This window comes from Schistocerca piceifrons, chromosome 8 (assembly GCF_021461385.2).
Source record: "Schistocerca piceifrons isolate TAMUIC-IGC-003096 chromosome 8, iqSchPice1.1, whole genome shotgun sequence".
Classification (NCBI taxonomy): domain Eukaryota; kingdom Metazoa; phylum Arthropoda; class Insecta; order Orthoptera; family Acrididae; genus Schistocerca; species Schistocerca piceifrons.
In genome coordinates this window covers 175,068,780-175,091,178 of record NC_060145.1, presented here as the reverse complement: position 1 = coordinate 175,091,178, position 22,399 = coordinate 175,068,780, and positions in this window count along the sequence as shown.

The window sequence follows — 22,399 nt, the reverse complement described above, 5'->3', positions numbered from 1 at the left end:
GGACCAAGTGTATAAATTACAACTTTCACCACTTACAATAGTTTTAACATTAAATACACTTTCCTTTGATTACCACATTATTTGAAATCTAACATAAATAATAATATTCATTTCAAAAGTTACTCACAGTTTCATAAACATAACGATACAAACCGAGAAAAAGTTCAAAACATTGCTTACATTAATTTATCTAAATTCATAAAGAAAATAATTATTATATGTACATTTGTCGTTACACATACCCCTGTTTCCAGAAAATTTTCTTAAGTCCAAATTTTATGGGAACACTAAATCTTATAATTATACAGTGGTTCCGAATCTTTACTTAATAGTCCAACAAGATTTACACTACATATTTCCTTTTACTCACTGTATATAGGTTTACACTTTTTTGACACATCAAGAATAATTACTTGTCATTTACTCAAGTGCCTTTTGCGCAGTCCAACTTCCCATCATAACATCACTAAAATAGCAATTTAATCATTTTTTCTAAATTTCTCAAAGAAATAATTTAAAATTCTGGAACACAAACATTTAACTACAAAAACAATTGCATATTTTGTATACACTGTAAGATAATTTGTCGCTGCTTGCTTTGAATAGCAGTCCATTTTCTTACTTACTAAACAAAACACACACACATATATTCAGAAAATTAACTACACATATTTGCTGCCTATTATGCGGATTTGGGCAGTCCTTTTCACTTCATATTGTCACATCTCCTGGATCACATTAACAATTTTCCATCGATTATTCATCTGCCCTCATTGGTATTTGGCAGTCCTTCATATTATGGTTCATACACTGCCCATTTTCATTTTTGACAGTCCCATCTTTTATCTGGCTGATAGCATTTATCCTTTCTTTTCAGTCCTTTTCTCCATACATTTTTACAGTTACAGTACAATTGGTAATCTGAAACTCACATAACTACATTAGCACACTTTCAAGGGTATACAGACATTTACAAAGATTAGATATATTTAGAATAACTTGGGTTCAGCATAAGATACAGCACATTTACTCGTTTCTAGGAACATACAGTTTTTTGGTCCACAATATTTCTTATACCTAAAGGTCTTTTGGATTTTTGGTAGATCAGGTAGTAAGCATTGTCGTGTGGAATATTCTGTATTATATATGGTCCATTATAAATATATTTAAATTTTGAAATTTCATGGTTTAGTTCACTAGACTTTTCGTGGGTTTTTAAAAGAACATAATCTCCAATTTTAAATTTTGAAACTTTCAAATTTTTGTTATGTCTTTTAGATCTAGATTCAGCTTTTTGCTTTGCCCTTTTTATCACCAATTCTTTCTTTTGATCCAATCCCAAACTTGTACAAGGTGGAAACTCTAGTTTTTCTTCAATTAAACTTTTACTACTTCTGCCTAACAAAATTTCTTCCGGTGGAAATCCTGTAGTTTCATGATGTAATGTGTTCATGACATTCTCAAAATCCGATATAAACTTGCCCCAGACTCTAAATCATGCCCCTTCCTCTTTTTTCCGCAACGCACAATGGTCGACTGTGACATCGTCCCAAGATACGTTCCTGACCTGTGAACCTTTTATATCTGGCGGCTTTTTCGGTTTCTGGAGTTCAAAGTCTTTACTTACTTGAACTCTTTGCAAAATAAACACTGAGTCGTCCGGTGGCTCTTTCTTTCTTTGTTCTGTTTCAATGTCTGGATTCTGTTTTGATATGTCGTCATCGTTAGGTACAATATCGCAATTAACTGCATCCCCATTATTTTCACTGATTTTCTCATACCCTCTTTCAGTAAAAGTATATTCACTTTCCTTTACACCCGAAAATTCATCTTCACTAGAATCACCACTACTCTCTTCCTCAACATCAGATTCACTTAAGTACGCTACTTTTGCACAATAGGGAGAGTTAGAATATTCAATTTTGTTTGTATTTGCGTACCTTTCATCATCTGAACTATCGTCGGAATCCGACCATTCCGGATCGCTTTCAGGTTCTAACATAAAAGCTTTTCTGAGACAGGCACTAAGTTCTTCCTCTGTATTGTCGTCAGGCTTGGATTTTAATTCAATCTCCTCTTTTGGCAAAACGGCCTCATCATCAGCTTTATTTACATCTGCTGTGACTTCATATTTAGTGTAATCCTCGTGGACTTTAATTACTTTCAGGTAATCATCTACACCTTCTCCACGGTGCCTCTCGGTAGGAGCTAGTACTATTGGCGGACTGTTAGCAGAAGTTATTTCTTCGTCAATGCTGAGGATTTCATCCTCCAAATCCTTCCTATCATTAACCTTCCTCCTATCGGCAGCACGCGTACTTTGCGCGGCGCTATTTATTCTCCCCTCTTCAAATTTGGGCCACGTCACTTTATGGACGTCCCTAATATCTCTCTTTCCACCAACTAATTTCTTCGCCTCATACTCCCTTTTAAAATCCTCCCACTCACATTGCTTTAGGCCCTTGTACAGATCATCGATCTGCACATGCCAATCAGCTACTTCTGCTAATTCATCCTCACCTTTTATCTTATCGCAAACACTGCTAACCGCACCTCTCTGTGTATTCACAGTTTCATTTATTGTTTCCTTTGCCACGGAATTATCACTCGTAAAATTTTCATTAGCTCTGACGGCTATGTTCGTATCTACTGCTGCCGTATTGCTAGCGGCTTCTTTCCGAACAGATGTTCTGCTAGGCTGGGCCGTTGCCCTCTGATGCTCCACTCGCCTGTTAACATGTAGTGCTCTGTGCGGCAGAGATGACTCATTCTGGCATGCACCTGACGCTTGTTTCGCCACAACACTTTGCGGCGTTCCATGTCCGACCCTAGCCTGTCTCATTACATTACGGTCGGTCCGGTATCTTTTCTTAAATCGGGGCCGGTATGTATTGTCCGCTTCCGTTTGGCCCGCAACGTTCGCGGAAATTAGTTTCCCGCGTCGTTATTATTTTGCGCGGTATACCCTCTACCGCGACCTGGATTATTTCCTCTGCCTCTTCCTCTTTGTATTACATTGACGCGAAATCCATCGCCGTCGTTTCGTTCGTCATTGTGTCGGTTATTATGGTTACCAAAGTTTTGATAATTGGCACGACTAGCGCGCCAATGGTCTTCGTCTTCGACCCTTTCTAGAAATGCTTGGAAGCTACGATGATTGCTTCCTACATACCTCTTTGAATCTTCTGGAAGCTTTTTATATAACTCGCAGATAATTCCCGAATCTGATCTTCTACCTCTTAAGTGTGTCAATTTTCGGTACCAATACTCACAGAAATCTTTCAAAGAATTTCTGCCCCGGTTATCATGCTGTTTGGCCATGATAAACTCGCGCCATAAATGGTCCTGCTTTTGTTCAGACCAATATTCTTCCGTAAATCTTTGCCGGAATTCTTCGAACGTCATTCGTTCGGTATTTAAATTTATTCCCCAGCGCTTAGCGTCACCCGCTAAGGCGCTAATTACAACGTTTATCTTTTCCTAATCAGACAAGTGCTCCGGAAATACTCTCTCGCAATTTTTAATAAAATCTAATGGATGCCACCCGTTATGTTTCTTGGCTGGATCGAAGCGTTCCTCGCCTTCTAACAGCTTCGTAATTGGTGTGCCATTACAGACAACACCAGTCCGCCAGTCCTATCTTTAATTTTGCTCTCCAGATCGAAAATTCTGCCTTGAATTTTCGTAGTATTTTGTTCACAATTTTGAACACATCCGGTTACTTTTTTACTTAAATCCCTTTCAGTGTCTAAAACTACCTTTTTCAATTGCGATATCCCATGTTGACATTCGTTTACGATCTCAGTTTTGAGACTGAAAACTTTTTCGTCTACCTTAGTTTCAACCAGAGGTTCTACTTTCTCTTGGATTTTGAGAATTTCAACATCGAATCTACTATTAATGTTTCCAATTTCCTCCTGCATAGTATCCATATTTTTGTTAATGGTATCAATTTCAAATTTCAGAGTATTTACCACAGAACTTAAATTACCCACTTTTTGTTCTACCTGTTCTATTTGTTTACTAATTTTAATTCCCTGTCCTTCGACCTGTGCTTTAATTTGATGCACGTGTGTTTTGAGCTGACGTCCCTGTGTTTTGAGTTGCTCGTCAACGTGCGTTTTAAGCTGCTCATTTTGTCCTGCAATTTGTTTGGTTAATTGTTCAAATAAGTCGTTCATACTTAATATTTTTATACTGTTTTGTTCTACAGGATCGATGTATTCCGATTCTACTTCAGAAGTTTCTTTCGGTTCTTTCTTTATCTGTGGAGAATCAAACATGTCAGTGGATTCATTCACATAACCACTATCATCTACAAAGTCACCTTCTACTTCCTGTTTTATTCCTTTCTGTGTCCGAGGCGATCTCAACCTTTCAATCTGTTCATTGACCTGTTCGTGGTATTGTATGTACGCCAATTGTCTTCCGCTAACGCCATCTGTTATCTGGCCGCATAAACTCCTGCTACTGCCAGCCGCATTCTCCATTTCGCTCGGCACATCTACCCCGTCTACTTTCCCGTCCATACTGAATGTACGCTACACCACACTACCGTACTTGACTCACACTGCAGTTTATTTTACTGACTTTTATTGCTATTCGTGCCACTGAACATCCACTGTTCGATCTTTACATTAATTTGTAACCGACAACAGCTGGATGTCCTGTCACCGGGAAGCCACTTGTAACGCTTCCGCCCTGCTCGGACGTACGTTAGCTCTATAATGCCTGTACTGTAATAAGTTCATGGGCCTCACCTTATAAACAAGGATTTTAGTACATAAGTTGACCGCGTGTACCTAATAGAAGCAAGATCGGACTTATACTCAGTCAATAACTACAGTGATGCATCAAGCAAGTGTACAGTATAATTACCCTTCAGCATAGACAAGAAGTACACACAGTAGATGCTACCTATAATTAATAATTCGGTCGCCAGCCTACTTAGGCAATGAGTGAGTTTTTCCTTGTACAAGTGGGTGCATGTACAAGCATAACTACACGTAGTAACGTTGCGTTATATGGCAAAGTTTGGAACCAAAAAAAAAAAAATCCACTGAACTAAAGTTTTCTCTTTTTGTACTAATTTGGACGAGCTAAATTTACACAACACCACACAGTAATGATTACTACGAACTGCATTTTGTATGTTGAGCAGACTAAAATCGGGCATAGATTGCCCTAGCATCGACAATCTTGAAAGTACACGCACAATATCGCTATTAATGATGTACAAACATTAATACACTTAGGATTAATATAGACTTAGCTTTACTGGTCAAATCTGATCAACACATTTCAAGGTTTGAAAGAATGGACAAAAGAAAGGGGGGGGGGGACCCTGAAACTGTTATGGTCGTTAATCTGAAACTATTAAGTACTGAAGGCAAATTAACACTCAAAATTATCAATCTATGGATAACTACTGTTTTGTCTTACTTCTGAATAATTTAACTGTCATTATTTCTGTCTCAAATTAATTAAATAACATCACTAACTCAATTCAAAAAACTCTCTTCCAATTTAGTCATGCTTTTGTTCTTTACCAACATTTGCAATAACACACAGGACTTTAAACTTCTTTATAGCATAGATTAATCTGCTGATAATTTTCGTTAACACTAACATTAAACTTTCAGTTCAGGATACTCGGGTTGCACAATACGAGGTAAGGATCCTGTCTAGGTCAGTGATCAGGATAAGTCATGGCTGAAGCAATTCTGGTAAAAGTCACGTTATTATTGAACAGTTAGAAACAGTTTCGACACTGGTCCACACAGATACACTTCTAATGATGAAATATATGTTTGACCTGTGCAAGTCGGTGCGGCGGATGGCGGACAGCGAGATAGCGAGAAGCACGGCACACATGCAGGCACGGCTAAGGCTCTCACTGCAGCGGCACTTTCCTTCTTCTTAGCGTCGTTATCTTTCCAACTTTGTGCCTCAGAATATAGCCATGCCAAGTAGTCGTCGGAATCGGTTCATCCGAGGCTCAATGGAATCCACTTTTCCTGGGTAGCCTCCTCGGTACAGTACGTGTACTTCCGAACGATACCCAACTCCGACTGTTGCTCGCCTCCGACTGTAATACTGTGCCCGTTATGCCGAACTGCGCCAGTGTGCGTTTTCCCGCCTCGCCTGCCTCCACCTTTTCCCGCTCCCCTACAGGTAGGGTATTCACCACAGGTTTTCTACTACACATATCCTAATGCATTACCTACGTATGGACCAAGTGTATAAATTACATCTTTCACCTCTTACAATAGTTTTAACATTAAATACACTTTCCTTTGATTACCACATTATTTGAAATCTAACATAAATAATAATATTCATTTCAAAAGTTACTCACAGTTTCTTTAACATAACGATACAAACCGAAAAAAAAGTTCAAAACATTGCTTACATTAATTTATCTAAATTCATAAAGAAAAAAATTATTATATGTACAGCTGTCGTTACAGATGGGCATATGTAACTAACAGTACCATACCTGTACATCCATGTACACTGAGTGGCAAAGTTTCTTTAACGTCAAACGTACACCTTAGGCGCTCTTGTATGACTCCTTTGTCATTTGTAATCGACCACTATTAAATTGTGATGCTTACATCGCCATCTATTGCTACATATTGTAACTATTTACTTTTCTTCTACCACACATTTTCCCCCTTCTCCCATAATATTCATTTGCAGTTTGATGTCATTCTGGCCAGTGGTGTTATTTCTACAGTGGTTTGTAGGTTTAACTTTAATTATAATCATCCTGTACTTTGTAGGTACCATAACTTCATATTTCACCTAAATAAAACGTTTATAACAAACCTAACCACATTATTACATTCAGGATACTGAAGATTAATACTGATTACGAAAGTTTCATATTAAATAAGTTTAATTGCAGTTTCGGCAACGCCTGGAACAAACTGAGTATGTGTTAGGTATTCAACAGACAAAAGAAATATAAAATGTTGTTTGTGCAGTTAGTTCCTGTCTTGTTTTAAAATACTTCCTCCATATTAAAGTATATCATGTTCTGAGAATCCTTTACTATTGCATGTTGAACATAGATTTTGTATTTGGCAATAGCTAAAAAGGGACATTATTTACAAAAGGTGCTCATTACTTATATGTGATCACATGCATCAGATAATTGAAGTATAAGTTAGCATTCAGAGCTTTTATGAACATTGGTATTGTGGCGCAAATGGTTCAAATGGTTCTAAGCACTATGGGACTTAACATCTGAGGTCATCAGTCCCCTAGAACTTAGAACTACTTAAACCTAACTAACCTAAGAACAGCACACACATCCATGCCCGAGGCAGGATTCGAACCTGCGACCGTAGCGGTCGCGCGGTTCCAGACTGACGCGCCAAGAACCGCTCGGCCACACCGGCCGGCGTTGGTATTGTGTGACGGCAGGTTAATATGGAATTTGTTCATCCACTCCTGTCTTTACAAGAGCGTGAAAACTATTTTTGCGGTCAGGAGAATATACTGACCATAATTTCCATTCCGTAAGTCCACATTGTCACTGAAAGAATTTTTTTCTACTCTTTATTTACGCAGCAGGATCAGCAGCTATGGATATAAATTAAAGGTTGGAGCTCTAACTGATTAATATGTTCAGTAAAAGTTCACACACACAAAAACAGTAATATTCCTGATAATAATAATAATAATAACCATAATATCCCTAAGATAAACAGCTCTATCAGCAGGTTCAGAGGCAATCTCTATGGTAAGTTCCAACAACAATTTTCTTTCGTCCTGACTTCTTATCATCAGATTTAATTGCTCGATACAAAAATGGAAAGTAAACTCACCACTTGCCACACGGTTTTGTGAACATTATGGGCGGCACACAAACAGCTTCTTCTACGAAGTCTAAGCGATTCTGTATGGTGTACAGTCCTCGCGAGTTTTCTTCCTACTTTTACCTGACCCGTTTGGTGCGTGTCTGGCTCTGACGTCATACGAGGCAGACCGTAAGCCAGCGTTTGTCTGACACGGACAGAGTGATAGCTCGGTGTGAAGTGTGTCTATTGCCTCTTTGGCCGTATTTATACATGAACGCCGAGGATGATCGAACGGAACATCTACTGTCAACCGACCTATGCCCAGGTAGATGCGTCTAAATGTCTCCAGAATGAGATTTTCACTCTGCAGCGGAGTATGCGCTGATATGAAACTTCCTGGCAGATTAAAACTGTGTTCCGGACCGAGACTCGATGCAGGAGATCTTCTGTAAAGTTTGGAAGTTAGGAGACGAGGTATTGGCAGAAATAAAGCTGTGAGGACGGGGTGTGAGTCGTGCTTGGGTAGCTCAGTTGGTAGAGCACCTGCCCGCGAAAGGCAAAGGTCCCGAGTTGGAGTCTCGGTCCGGCACACAGTTTTAACCTGCCAGGAAATTTCATCAAAATGGCTGCTTTCTCGGGCACGTAGTATTCAATAACTCTGTTATGTATCAATTTACAATCTTCGTAATTTTTATATGTTTAAAGTAAAGCTGGTTTTAGTTATTGAAGAAGTTTCAGCTTGACTGAATTTAAACTTCGCCGGCTAGAATTTTTAAAACGGAATCGACACTAGAAAAGGACCTCTGAACTACCTCTTTACGAGTCCTTGTATTGTCTGGCATCTACGCTAGAGTCTTGAAACTCGATACACATGTATTTTTTGTATATTGTAGTGGAATGCTGTACTCAGAACTTTCTATCATTAATAAAAATAACAACTTATTATGAATAAGGACTTTTTGTTACAAATTTAGTTTTTGGTATTTTACTTGAAGACTAATAGAGACATCTTAATGAAGTCACTTAGTTAATGTCTTATATGAAACTGAGGCTAAATATGAGTGTATTATTTTGCGCCTTCATTTTTTCGTATAAACGTCGATTTTGACCAAAAAATTGATCCAATCAAGATGAGACTTACAACAGTTGATTGAAACATAAACTTGCACACTCTGAACAATTTTTGCCTTTGTAGCATAATTATTCAGCGCCACTTTTTCTTAAAACAATGTATTTAGCGAAATATAGTCATCTTACAATTCTGAGATTTAACAATTTTAACATTAATATACTGAAGCTAATAATGACAGAGGTACGAACCGTTACTTTAATTTTTAAGTTAATTCTTAGATCACGATGCAATACTTTGTATGCTACTACAGGTGATGCCATGGCGCTAGTAGCAGTGAACTGGGGTGTGTCCCGATGTACTTACTAGTCTCCGTAGGTCTCAAATGATACAGCGTTTGTTTCGCCACAGTACCGAATATTACAGTAATGTAAATTTACCTGTAACTCCGACACAAATTTCAGTCTACATATCTGAATTACTGCGTATTAATTCAATTTGAATATTGCTTACACTCAATGAGTGATGTAGCGTTTGAACTCCCTAATGGATCATCGTGATATCTAGTTCAGATATATCTCTTGAGATTAGTTATTGTTTGAAGGAATGCACACTTCTGTAGTTTTACCAATGAAATACAAATTAAAGTTTTAATCATTGGTGTAATTTTATGTTTTGTCTAAATGCAGCAACTTTGCCAGTTTTTATTGCAAACACTGTATCACTGAGACGAGTGCAATGATACTTCAAAACAAATAGAAATTTGTGTTTAAATGTTCGTAGCATTACTAATTCATATGCAGGGCGATTCAGCTACTTTTTCCATTGTATTTTATGCAACTCCCAACGCCTTCAGATACCACGTGCAAGAAATTTAATGTAGGCAAATTTTGTACTGAGATACAGTTTCCATAGAGGCTATATTATAGAGTTATAGCAACAATAAAAACGTACAAAAGCGACCTTCACTTGCATCCCACAAAAGCACTCTGCCCCCCCCCTCCCCCCCACAAGTCAGCATTTCTAGTATGTTTTCATGTCAGTTCCTCCCACCACTGTGCAAAAATTTGCTACTGCACAAATTATTTCCCACATTATCTACTTTGGTCTTCATCGACTGGCCTCATTATGACACCAGCTTACTTGAGCACTTACAAATTGATAGAAGGACGTTTATTTAAATTGTATGTAAAGTTTGTGAATTTCGGTAGCATAACATAATCAATTAGTGTACATCATTATATTCATCAGGCCGTTTTACTACAAAACTACTGTGCGTGTAAGGGTTATGTTTGGACAGAATTTTCAGTGTAATTAGTTTTAGTACAACGTTTATGTAAGTCTCTTTTCTTTCATTAACCTCACCGGAATGTTCAAATAAATAATGTCAACGAAGCAGCTGACTTGCTGGTGGGATAATACCCCTATCATTAGAGATCAAACAATATTGAGAATTGTTCGTCTAGTCGTATATTTTTGTGGTAGGAGGGAGTGCCACAGATAACATACTATAAATCTTGACTGCTGAGGGATTACATTAAATTTCTTACAAAAATTCTGTTCTCTCTTTCTTCAAGGCTAATAATTTGCATTCAGCGAACGAGGTGTATGAAAATTTCACTCTTAGTTTTTGAAGGTGTTGCGAGTTGCATAATACCTGTCGATAGGGGCAACTGAATTATCCAGTATAGCTTGATTCTCACTGGATACAATGTGCATCGTTTCACAAGCTGCAGCTACTCGCAGTCAAAGTTACCTGACGTTTTTCCTACAAAATAGGTGATCTGCAATGATTTGTGCATAAAAAATGTGCCTCCTCCCCCTCCTCCTCCTCCTCCTCCTCCTCCTCCTCCTCCTCCTCTCAGAGGCCAACCTAGGCACGCAAATGTCAAACCTACATTAACTGCGTCTGAAGGGCTAAGCCATGCCTCTTATTTTATTGTGCAGCCCATTTACTGGGTCCCTCCCTCTGGCACCTGAGCCAGTATTATGAGAGCTCAGTCTGTCGGTTTGCCTGCCACCGCTGGCTGCCACGTCACACTCTGTCTTTCACAAAGCTAAATTTATGTCCTTCCTTCAGAAGAACCAGAGATGTTTTCGTAGATTTTGACACTTGTGATACATTGCAGTGACTCATCGCCAGTTGGGTGGACATGACAGGTTTTTTTTTCTCATATCTTAACCAAATTACATCTATTAATCATGGCCAGTTTCGGCTAACATTCTTTGCTGATCGAATTTAAATCTTGAAGTTTTTTCAGACGACTTGACGTTCGCGTATACTGCTGAATCATCTGCGAACATCCTCACAGAACTACAGCGACTGCATTTCTAGGAATACACTGAACAGTTTGTCCTATTATTCAATACCTTCTTGAGGTTTACCTTCCATAGTCGATGATTTCTTGATGTCCAAGTAAGGGTAAATTTGCTTATCAACAGCATCAATTTCATTACTGGCAGTTCTAGGAAAGAGTGTATTATCTAACCAGCTGGATCCTAATCAGTTGTCCATGCATATGTAACGCCTTACAAAAAAGTGAAGCACCCAAAACACCTCGTCGGATGACAATGTAACTTTCTACATGTAAACAACAGCTGCAGATATGTGAATGATTATAGACCTGCAATACTCAGTGATAGGTGGAATCGCCACCAGAATGCATTAGGCTTGCTCGTGTTTAGTGTTGGTACCAGGCCTGGTGGGGTATATAAGTGGCTTGAACAGCAACAGATGTTGAATGGTTACTGTATACATGACGATTCCGTGTATAGGTGTGGGATAGCATTATCAGCACCTAACACAGTTAACACGAGAAATGAAACGAATCTAAAGGCTGTGAACTCAAGAAAGTACTTAAATATTACTTTTAAATAACGATCACATAGATAACCTTGTGGGGAAAGCGAACCGAAAACTGTGATTTATTGGCACGACTTTTAGTAAATACAACGGTTGCTTGGTACACTACACTTGTCTGTCCTCTGCTAGAGCATTGCTGCGCATTGTGGGATCCGCTTGAAATAGGATCGACGGAGGACATCTAGTCCGCAGCTCGTGGTCTGGGGGCTAGTATTGATGCCTCTGGATTATGGGGTCCCGGGTTCGATTACAAGCTGCGTTGGGGATTTTCTGTGCCCAGGGCCTGGCTGTTTGTGTTGTCCTAATCCTTTCATCGTCATCATCATTTGTGAGAGTGACTAGATTGGATTGTAAAAAGAAAATGGATTGTGTAAAAATTGGGACTTTGTGCGGGCAGTGCTGACCACCCAGTTGAGGGCCCCACAAACGAAACATCATCATCATCATCCTCATCATCATCATCATCATCATCATCACGGAGGACACCGAAAAAGTTCAAAGGGGACAATTTGTTTTCTGTTATCGCGAAATAGGGGACATAGTGCCATAGACATGATCTTCTCGTGAAATTTCGATGACTAACTTTCTCCTCCACGTGCGAAAATATATCGTTGGTGCTCATCTACACTGGGAGAAATGGGCATGAAAATAAAATAAAATAAGAGAAATCAGAGCCCGCACAGAAAAGATCAAGTGTTCGTTTTTCCCGCATGCTGTTCGAGAGTAGAATGTTAGAGAAATAGCTTGAAGGTGATTCAGTGAACTTTGTCAGACATTTAATTGTGAACTGCAGAGTAACAATGTAATTGCAAACGTAGAGAGTGACCTCATTGATGGTCTTCATTTGTCCAGCTGATGGAATCATACAGTATTCAGATTTGTGGTGCATTAGGATATGACAGTAGGCTGATGGTGGAAATGATGGGAACGTGCGGGGTGGATGGTGGGAGGTGGGGTGGGTTTCGGGGGGGGGGGGGGGGGGGTGAGTGGCTGGCATTCTCGTCGTCAATGTTCTGCTCGGTCACGTCTGAACACTACAAGGAAGTACATCGTATTTTGTGACAAGCACATTGTAATCACGTGAAATTTCATCTGCCTTCTAGAACATTCTGCTCACACTACAGCCTTGGTTGGAGACTAGCTGCACCTGGACTAGGGAACTATAGTCTGATGCATAGGTTGCCGTGAACACCAAGTTTTGTATCTCCATAAGGAAGCATGTAGTGTTCATGAATGCGGTCGCATTGTGTTCAGCTATGAATCACGAACCTGTACAGCCCCACATGATCATCGCCGCAGAGAGCGGCTAGTACAGGAGTGTCCTGGGAAGAGGTCTCATTCTTCCAATGTTTCGGGTAGGAGCAGCTGCGTAACTTTGGGTATCATGGTGTAGGAAGCTATCGGATATTGCTTAAGTTCATGGTTCTACAGACTGAGGATACGGTACATCAAGGACATCCTGAGTCCTCATATGTTATTTCCCATGCGACATGTATTGTGGTGCCACTTTCAACAGAACAATGTTCGTTCCCACATGGCATGTGTCTCCATGAACTGTCAGCGTGATGTTTAGATACTCCCATAGCCAGCGAGATACCCAGATATGTATCCGAAAGAACATGTGTGGCATCAGCTCGGGCTTCAACTCAGTCGGAGTGCCGGTATCCAGGACAGCCAAGATTAGAAACAACAATTATAGGCCAGTTTGCCTTAGGAGAGGATACAATCGCATTACGACATGCTTTCCAACTGAGTAAGTGAATGCATCCAGGGCAGAAAGGTTACAAGGTCTACAGATGTGAGGGCCAATACTGCCAAGTTCTTCGGAAATTTCAGTCAATATTTTACTTAATGAAATAACTCACATACTCTTTCAACCCGAGAAGTTTCGTTTGAGTTGCTTCTCCCCTTCCGACTGTTTCACTTTGTCAGGTTGTGCAAATTTTCTGAGGACAGCCACAAAGCTTAAATTATCAACTCGAAAAACAAAGTAATTTTTTGTTTGTTCGCACATACACTTCACTTTATCAATGGGATGCGACATTTCGTTTTTGCTCCTCCAACGGCTCCTGTGGTGAAGTGAAGATTTCATTGTGTTCCACTTCATACTGTGTGGTTAGAATTAAAATATCAGTGTTCCAAGTGCTGCGACGTGGGATGTATGCATCGGAGGATACTGAAACATTGTAGGTGTTAATTGGTACGCTCGCAGAGTATGCTGAAAGAAATGAGAGTTCCACTTTTTGCCACGATATGAAAATAAGGCGCTGTAAGTTCTCATAATGTAAAATGTTTCCTGTTTTGACGACATTCTTATGTTTGTCACTTCGCGATGCATGTCGTTCTCTTTTGTGAGGTGGCTGATGGTGTAGAGGGTTATTGAGAAGAAAGACCGTTCACTCCTGGTAAAGTTGATTTATAAGAACGGCAGCAATAGAACCGCAGCACTGCAGGAATATCGTCGACAGAAACAGTTGCACAGAGGCCCATGTCAGTTAAGGGGCTAAAGAACATAATTATGAAATTTGAAAAAAAAAACAGTTGAACTAAGTAGTGCAGCAGGGATATGGGGGCAGCAAATTCCCACGGCTGTTGTTGATAAAGTTGCAGTAGCTACAGATGACCATGCAACACTCAAATTCTGCAACCAGTACTCTAGCTGCGTAACGTGATTTCTCTCTCCACTGGTCAACAGCTCAAAAGATTTTGATGCACGTTTTACATTGGCATCCGTAAAAGATTCAAAATGTGAAGTAGTGAAGACCCAAGGTTAGTTACAGCGCTTTGGTTTTATCCATCGGTTTTTGACGTGCGAGGACATGGATAACATGTTGTTCAGGAATTTTCGTCGGATGGACGAAGCACTTTTACTCTGCACTGTGCCTTGAATTCACAGAAGTGTAGCATTTGGAGTTCTAATCAATCGCTTTTTTAAAAAACGGAGATAATACTTCGTGGCGCTGTCTGGCGCACAGTGACATCTGCAGGTTACAAGGATCTCCTTGTGAAACTCCTGATTTTGCTTTGCAAGAACGTTACTGTGTCCACATCACTATCTTCATGCGAGATGGGGCGACTTCACATGTCGCTTGGCAGGTTAAAAATTTTCTTTGAGAAACCTTTGGTAACGACTGCATCATCTCTAGGCAATATATATTAAGTGCTTTAAGCTGATTCACTACACTGAGGATACCTACATCTAAGTTACTTACGTCGGCAGTTGTTCTTGATTTGAATTCTGGTATGTTTACTTTGTCTTCGTTTGCGAAGGAGTGAAACTACTGACTGCGTCTTGCCAACCGTGTACTTTACACGTGACCAGAATCTCTCTGAGTTTCTGTTAAATTTCGAGGTGAAGTTTTGTTGTGGAAACTGCTATAAGCATCTAGAATTCAAGCTGATGCTAAATTTCGAGCTTCTGTTAAACTTCGCGAATCTTGGGGACTTTGTGTTCTTTTAAATTTGGCATGCGCTTTTGTTACTTCTACAACTGTGTCGTACTCTGTTTTGTGTACCATGGGGATTCCGTACCATCTATTAATAATTTATTTGGTATGTATCTCTCAGTATCCGTAGTCACTATCTTTTTGATTCAAACCACATATGGTCTATGCTTACATAGTCACATTTGAATGAGTGGAGATTCTGTCTGAGGAAAGCGTCAAACGAATTTTTAACAGATTTTTGGCAGAAATGTGTTTTGCGTATACTTTTGGTGGGTTTGGATGTTACGGTATTTACCCTCACTAAAAAGAGCTTGTGGCCACTAATTCCTGCATCCAGTATGATGCTTCCCATTTGCTTAGGGTTATTATTGTTTAGAGGACAAAAACGTCTTCACAACCATTCACATTGCGAGTAGGCTCCTGAACTAATTGTTGAAAATAATTTTCTGATAAAGCATTCAGTAAGATTCCAGGCGCCGTTTTACTCCTACCAGTGACCTCAAACATGTATTTTCGCCAACATATCAAAGGCAGATTGAAATCACCACTATTTTTGTACTGGTATGGTACCTATTTGAGCGGGACTCAAGAAAACTTTGAACTATCAAGCAACTGTATGATCAGAGTCATGTGATCTGTACAAGGAAAAAAAAATTAACTTATTCCGGTTGTGAAGTATAGACTATACTCATAAAAACTCACAGGTACTGTCTCCCTCATTTTCACTGAAAGATAAACTATTTCTGAAAGCAATAATCACTCCATTACAAACTGCGTTTAATCTATCCCTTCTGAATATTGCTAGGTTCAGGCTGATTTATTTCCGGCTTTAGCCACCTTTCTGTACCTATAGCGATTGGAGATTCATTGATTTCTATCAGTGCTCACAGCGCTTGAAGCTCCTTTTTAATGTTACATAAAGCTTCGTGATTTAGTGTCAGTCACAATGTACTATGCTCGACCTTTCCAATGATTGCTATTTAATGGTCGTCTGACATGAGCATTCAGTGCAGGACGTTATCTATAAATCTGTACTGTAGTTTTCTTGTGGAAACGAATTTAGTTGCGAAGATCGATATGTTAATATAGTAGTGGATTACTGAGAGGGGTAGCTGGAAAATAAGTTTCCCCTGTCGACTGTGGGCAGAATTGCGTGATACGGGCGAAAGACGACAAGGCAGGTGAACGCGCACGTGCAAGACACCGATACACCATCGGGTAGAGGTCGACCGCCATCAAGCAGATGGCGCTGTCGCAATGCCTGCGCAAAGCGGAGGCCAGCCGCTCTGTCTTTTCCCGGAGTTACGGAGAGAAGGTGCGTTTTGGAGTCGTGGTCAGTGGCGGAAGTAAGAGCTGTTATCCGCTATGAATGGACACGTGGAGTATCAGGCACAGAAATTCACAACCGCCTTGTTGAGGTGTACGGGTCATGTCTAATGCCGAGGCACATGGTGCGGAGATGGTGCCAGCAGTTCAGTGATGGACGTCAGAAAGTGCAGGATTTACCGAAACCTGCGCGGACGCGCACGGCCACTACAGTTGCAAATGTCAGGAAGGTGGATGACATGATTAAAGCGAACCGGCGTATCACCATCGATGGAGTAGCGGCAGAACTTGAAATATCGGACATGAGCGAGCTCACAAGACCATCCACGACATTCTTCGATACAGGAAGGTGGCAGCACGATGGGTGCCCCGCCAACTGACCCCCACACACATGGAACAACGCATAGCTTTCAGCCTGGAACAGCTCGTGTGTTACCATGAATCTGGCAATGACCTTCTGTTTCGGATTGTGACGGGTGATAAAACATGGGTCCACCATTACACGCCCGAATCGAAGGCCGCATCCATGGAGTGGATACATTTGTGATCACCTGTTCGAAAGAAGTTCAAAAGCGCTCCGTCTGCAGGTAAAGTGCGACTCACTGTTTTCTGAGACGCCAAAGTAGATTTGCTGCTGGACTTTCTGGAGGATGCGACCATCAGTGCTGCGCGGTACTGTGGCACTCTGTCGAAATTGAAAGAGGTGATTCGGACAAAGCGGCCTGGCCTTCTCAGATCTGGCGTTCTGCTGATGGATGACAATGCGAGACCACACACGGCGACGGCAACGGGAAACAATATTGCAACTCTTGGTTGGGAGCGCCTACACCATCCGCCTTACAATCTGGATCTCGCACCGAGTGACTTCTATGTGTTTCCTGCTTTGAAGACGACTCTCGGCGGAAGGTGCTTTGGCAGCAATTCTGACGTCAAACAAGCCGTTCGACGATTCTTCCGTATGCAACGCCCTGATTTTTTTCCTGGAAGGCTTTTTGAAGATTATAAAGCGGTATGGTTCAAATGGCTCTGAGCAGTATGGGACTTAACATCTCAGGTCATCAGTCCCCTAGAACTTAGAACTACTTAAACCTAACTAACCTAAGCACATCACACACATCCATGCCCGAGACAGGATTCGAACCTGCGACCGTAGCGGTCGCGCGGTTCCATAAAGCGGTATGACAAATGTCTCAATGCACTTGGAAATTCTGTAGAAAAATAAAGATGTGTCTCATCTTTAATGTCTCATTCTCTTTTTTTCCCTTTCACACACAACTCTGACCATAGCCGACAGGGGAAAACTGTTTTCCAACTCCTCCTCGAAGTATCGGCAACATGTACTGCCATCTTCAGATCCATAAAGCGAGGCTCTACAGTATGCATAATTCTTAACTATGCTTTAGAGTGACAAAGCGGTTTAAGCATGGTAAGATATAACTACCACTGCCGAAACTAATAATCCAGTAACTGTAGTAACATAGCAATCGTGGCAAGTAAATTGCTTTTCAAAAGTAGACTACAGCAGACTTCGCTATTAAAGTAGTGATCTACAAGCTCTCACATGAATAAGGTCTCAGAGACTTTTGTGTAGGAGGAAATGTCTTAACGTAACAGCCATCCCCTAATGGCTGTGCTCTGAAAACTGGGGTAGAAATTGGATCCGCCTAACTTTCCGTACCTCTTCGCTGCCTAACAGGAAGACGTTAGGATTAACAGCGGACTCCTTCAAGCCTTTCGAGAGTGTTTCCCCAGACTCCTCCACCAACGGAAGCAGAAGGGAAAGGGCGTTTCAGTCCTCCTCTCTTTCTCCAAAGCCGGTGACGAAACAACACCACGTCTATCGGCAATGACACCAAACACAAGGGACTGTAGGAAATCACTTATAGAGGCTGACTTCATTTATTCCGTTTCTAAACATCTGGTGCCGTAATTATTTACTACTGCGTGTAAACAGGTATCCAAATTCTGCAGCTCTAAGACAGCTGATGGAACCACTGCAAGTGAAGGATACAACGAAAAACCGTTACATTTTTCATGGGTAGTTGTAGAAGAGTACAACACACATTTATCCAGGACCCCAATAACTGTCTCGGAGAAGAGGACATTTTTCCACAAAGTAGAATTATACTGAAATTAAATACTGTTTACACATGGCTAATCGATGTGGCTTTAAAGAGGAGGGAAGAAATAATTGTTCGATATGCCGTAAAGAAGAATGCGAAATGTTTGTAGAGCTTTATATTGATTATACACTGCGCAACAGAATTAAATAATTACCTTTTCTCAACCCATAATTATTTCCTATTACGACGTATAAGTTTGAAAATTGGCTTTCACTGTAACGATGCGAAAGCGTGGTACCTTGCTACGCCACCCTTGGGTTCGGCGACGCTCCTGGAATTAATGTGTCAACACATGCGAGAAAAGGCCACAGTTCATGTTCTGCGTAACGTGAGTTAATGTCACAAAGCACCAAATATCATCACAGTTCTGCCTGAAACCAAAGTGGACTTGTTACACACGGGAAGGTCGTAGTAGCCCCTTCCTTTGACACTTTTGCTGTGGAACTTCGAACTGCGACACCCAGTGTTGGGATCACGCGATTTTCTTATATGTTGGTGCGGAAATCATTTCAGATGCACCGCCACTCAGAATCGATGTGAAAAAATTTCAGAGGCTAGCATAAAGGGCTTCAATGAAACCACTCCTCCCGCTGAGGCGTCCTTTCCCACGCATTTTGCGGTTGAAACCAAAAGTTCACAGTGTGATGAGCAACAGGACGACATTCTTAACATCTTTGACATTGTTTACACCCCACAGACGCTTCTGCCCTTCTCTAAGGACTGTGTGGCTTAGTAACCCCACTGAATGTGATCGTACTCCTTTTGAGAGCAGTGTGGCCGCCTGGTGTATAGAATGGAACCACAAGGGACCGCGTTCTGGAACAGCAAAAGCTTCTTATATTTTCCCAGTCCTCCAGTGTTGCGCCCTCTTGTAGAGGGTGACATTAACACATGTGTAAATAAAACAGCAAAGGTACCTTCTAAGGCACTCCAGCAACATCCTGAGTGTGTTCCGCCTATGGTCGTTGAGCAACTTAAAAATGCTCCTGTACAGAGAAAACATGGGGTGAGAGTCTTAGGCGCCTGCAGGCAGGCAACCGTTTGACACTTCTTCATTTTAGCGTGCCTACTAGCAGGCATCTGGACCTCTCTCACTGCTTTCTCTGTGATGAGTACTTTTTTAAAGTGCTCAGCAAGTGTTGGCGTGTGCCTCTGACAGAACGGCAAAACTGCGAGTTTAGCTGGACTTTTTTTGAAGTTTTATTTGAGGATGTGCCAGTGTTGCACCTGTCCACGACCACACCACAGCAGTAAGCAACACACAATGGCTGAAAAAGTATAAGCACCCATTACTTCTCCAGATAGCGTTCCAATTTCGTGTAATGGTTTTGAACGGGCTCCACATTGTACATTGAGGTCACACTGCCATTCAGAGTGGTGCAACAACATTCAGTGGGATTGCTAGCCCACGCTGTCCTTTGAGATCGGTTAAAGCGTCCGAGGGGTGCCAGCACGTGAAAGATTGTCTAGAACATTGTCGTGTTGTTCATCACAGTGCGAACTGTCATTTCCGACAGCAAAATGTGTGGGAGTCAAAGCATCAAGGGGAGGGGTGATTTCACTGGCGCCCTTCGTGGCTGCCGGCCGGAGTGGCCGAGCGGCTCTAGGCGCTTCACTCTGGAACCGCGCAACCGCTACGGTCGCAGGTTCGAATCCTGCCTCGGGCATGGATGTGTGTGATGTCTTCGGTTAGTTAGGTTTACGTGGTTCTAAGTTCTAGAGGACTGATGACCTGAGATGTTAAGTCCCATAGTGCTCAGAGCCATGTTTTGAACCTTCATGGCTGTCCCTGAGGCCGCTTCGTGTCATTCCTCAGCGTTAATGTGTCTTAAATATTTCCCTCGGCCACACCGAAGAAAACCGCGTGATTTCAACCCTGGGTGTCGCGTTTCTAACTTCCATCGTGGAAACGTTAAAAGAAGGGGTAAAATGTGGGAAAGAGGGGCTGTGAAGACCTTCACATCGTTCGCTCTGGGCAGAAGTTTGGTGAAATTTGGTGTCAGTGTAACATTATTATTCCACCTTACACCACTCATGAACTTCTGAACTTTTTCCTTCTTCCCTGCAGGTGTTGACATCTTGCCTTGTCGAGCCCGTGAGTGAAGTCTCAAGGCGCCCCAATTTTGCATCGTTAAAGAGGAAAATTGTAGATACCTTTCAGTCAAATATCAAACTTCCAGCCGCGCGGTCGGAGGCACCTTGACACTTGACACGGTTTGCGAGGCTCCAACTCCCCCACCCCCACCCGAGGTTCGAGTCCTCCCTCGGCCATGGGGGTGTGTGTTGTCCTTAGCGTAAGTTAGTTTCAGTTAGATTAAGTAATGTGACTACTTTGAATATCAGTAAAACTTTAAAACACGTATCTATTTTGTACGAGCTGTAAATAAACAGTTGCCACTATTAAAGTTCCAACCCTCCTATTTGATGGTCTCTGCCCGTTGGCGCTTCAGCCCTGCCTGTTCTTGCTTCAGCTGCAGTAGCTTCTTCGTGTTTCCACTTTACCATCTTCGATAGCTTTAGAAGGGTTGAAGTGTCCATGATCGGTTTGTTACTGTGGTGACTTGCTGCGACTAATCTACATTCGAAGTCTCAGAGCTCTCCTGCCAGTCCCGTTCTGCTGTTACTGCTTCTCTAATGACAAAACTATTCCTGACTTCATTTCTACTTGTGGATCCACCTCTCGTGATATCTGGTGGTAAATGTTTCATTACATAGGTGTGCCCGTATACTTTTGACCAGATCGTATACTCCTTCTTGTAAGTTGCAGCCCATCTAGTGTGCTAGGTTCCAGGAATCTTCCTAGGCTAGTACACATATCATCCCAGCGTAAATTTGCTGTATAGTCGGAGCAATGGGTAACACTCGCTTCGTTATATATGAGTTAACAGTGCTTACTATCTCTTCTATGTAGACACTCCACAATCACCGCATACTTGATATACATCAGGCATGTAAAGTATTTCGTAGTATATGCTACTTATTTTATTTATACAAACTGATATAAACTGGAATCTTTACCTGATAGGCTGATCCCTGCCTACAACAACCGTGTTGTTGACTTTTGCACATTTGCAAATGTTGGGAAAATTTCTGTCTGCGAAGGAGACTGCTTACGAAACACATGTACGACACTTCTTAAAATATTAATGAAGTGTGTGATGTCCATATAAAGTGGGATCGAAAGGGTATTGAGAACTTAGACAACGATGAACATCGCGAATGTCCACAATTTTTTTCGATCGACCGATTTCATCGTTTTTGAGACATGATTGAAGAAAATATTCGACTCTTCGGTTGCCATTTGGCGTGTATGTCAGACACGCAGAATATCCCATGATTTTCCAGTATAGGCAAACAGCCACTGGAGATTCAGAGGGAATCGAGGGTGGAAGGAGTGTGGGGTGTAGGAAGAACTCGTTGCTATCATTTTGATTACAAGAATTTCCCATCTTGCCTGTGATGCGTGGGACGTAGGTCTGGTGGTGTTCAGACTGAGGGTTGTGGAGACGTGAGTTCAAGTTTAACAGCAATTTATTTAATATGTGGTATAATATATACAAAACACAATTCACTCCGGCAAACAACTAATTCGTTGTAGCCCAAATAAACCTTATGAGTGCTCAAATAATAACACAAAATACCTTTTTCAAAATAACAATATCGAATATAGAATAAATAACCTCGCTCTGCAATGGACAACCAAATGCAACGTAACAAAGTGTACTGTAATAAAATGAAATACCTACAGCCGTCGTTATCTAATT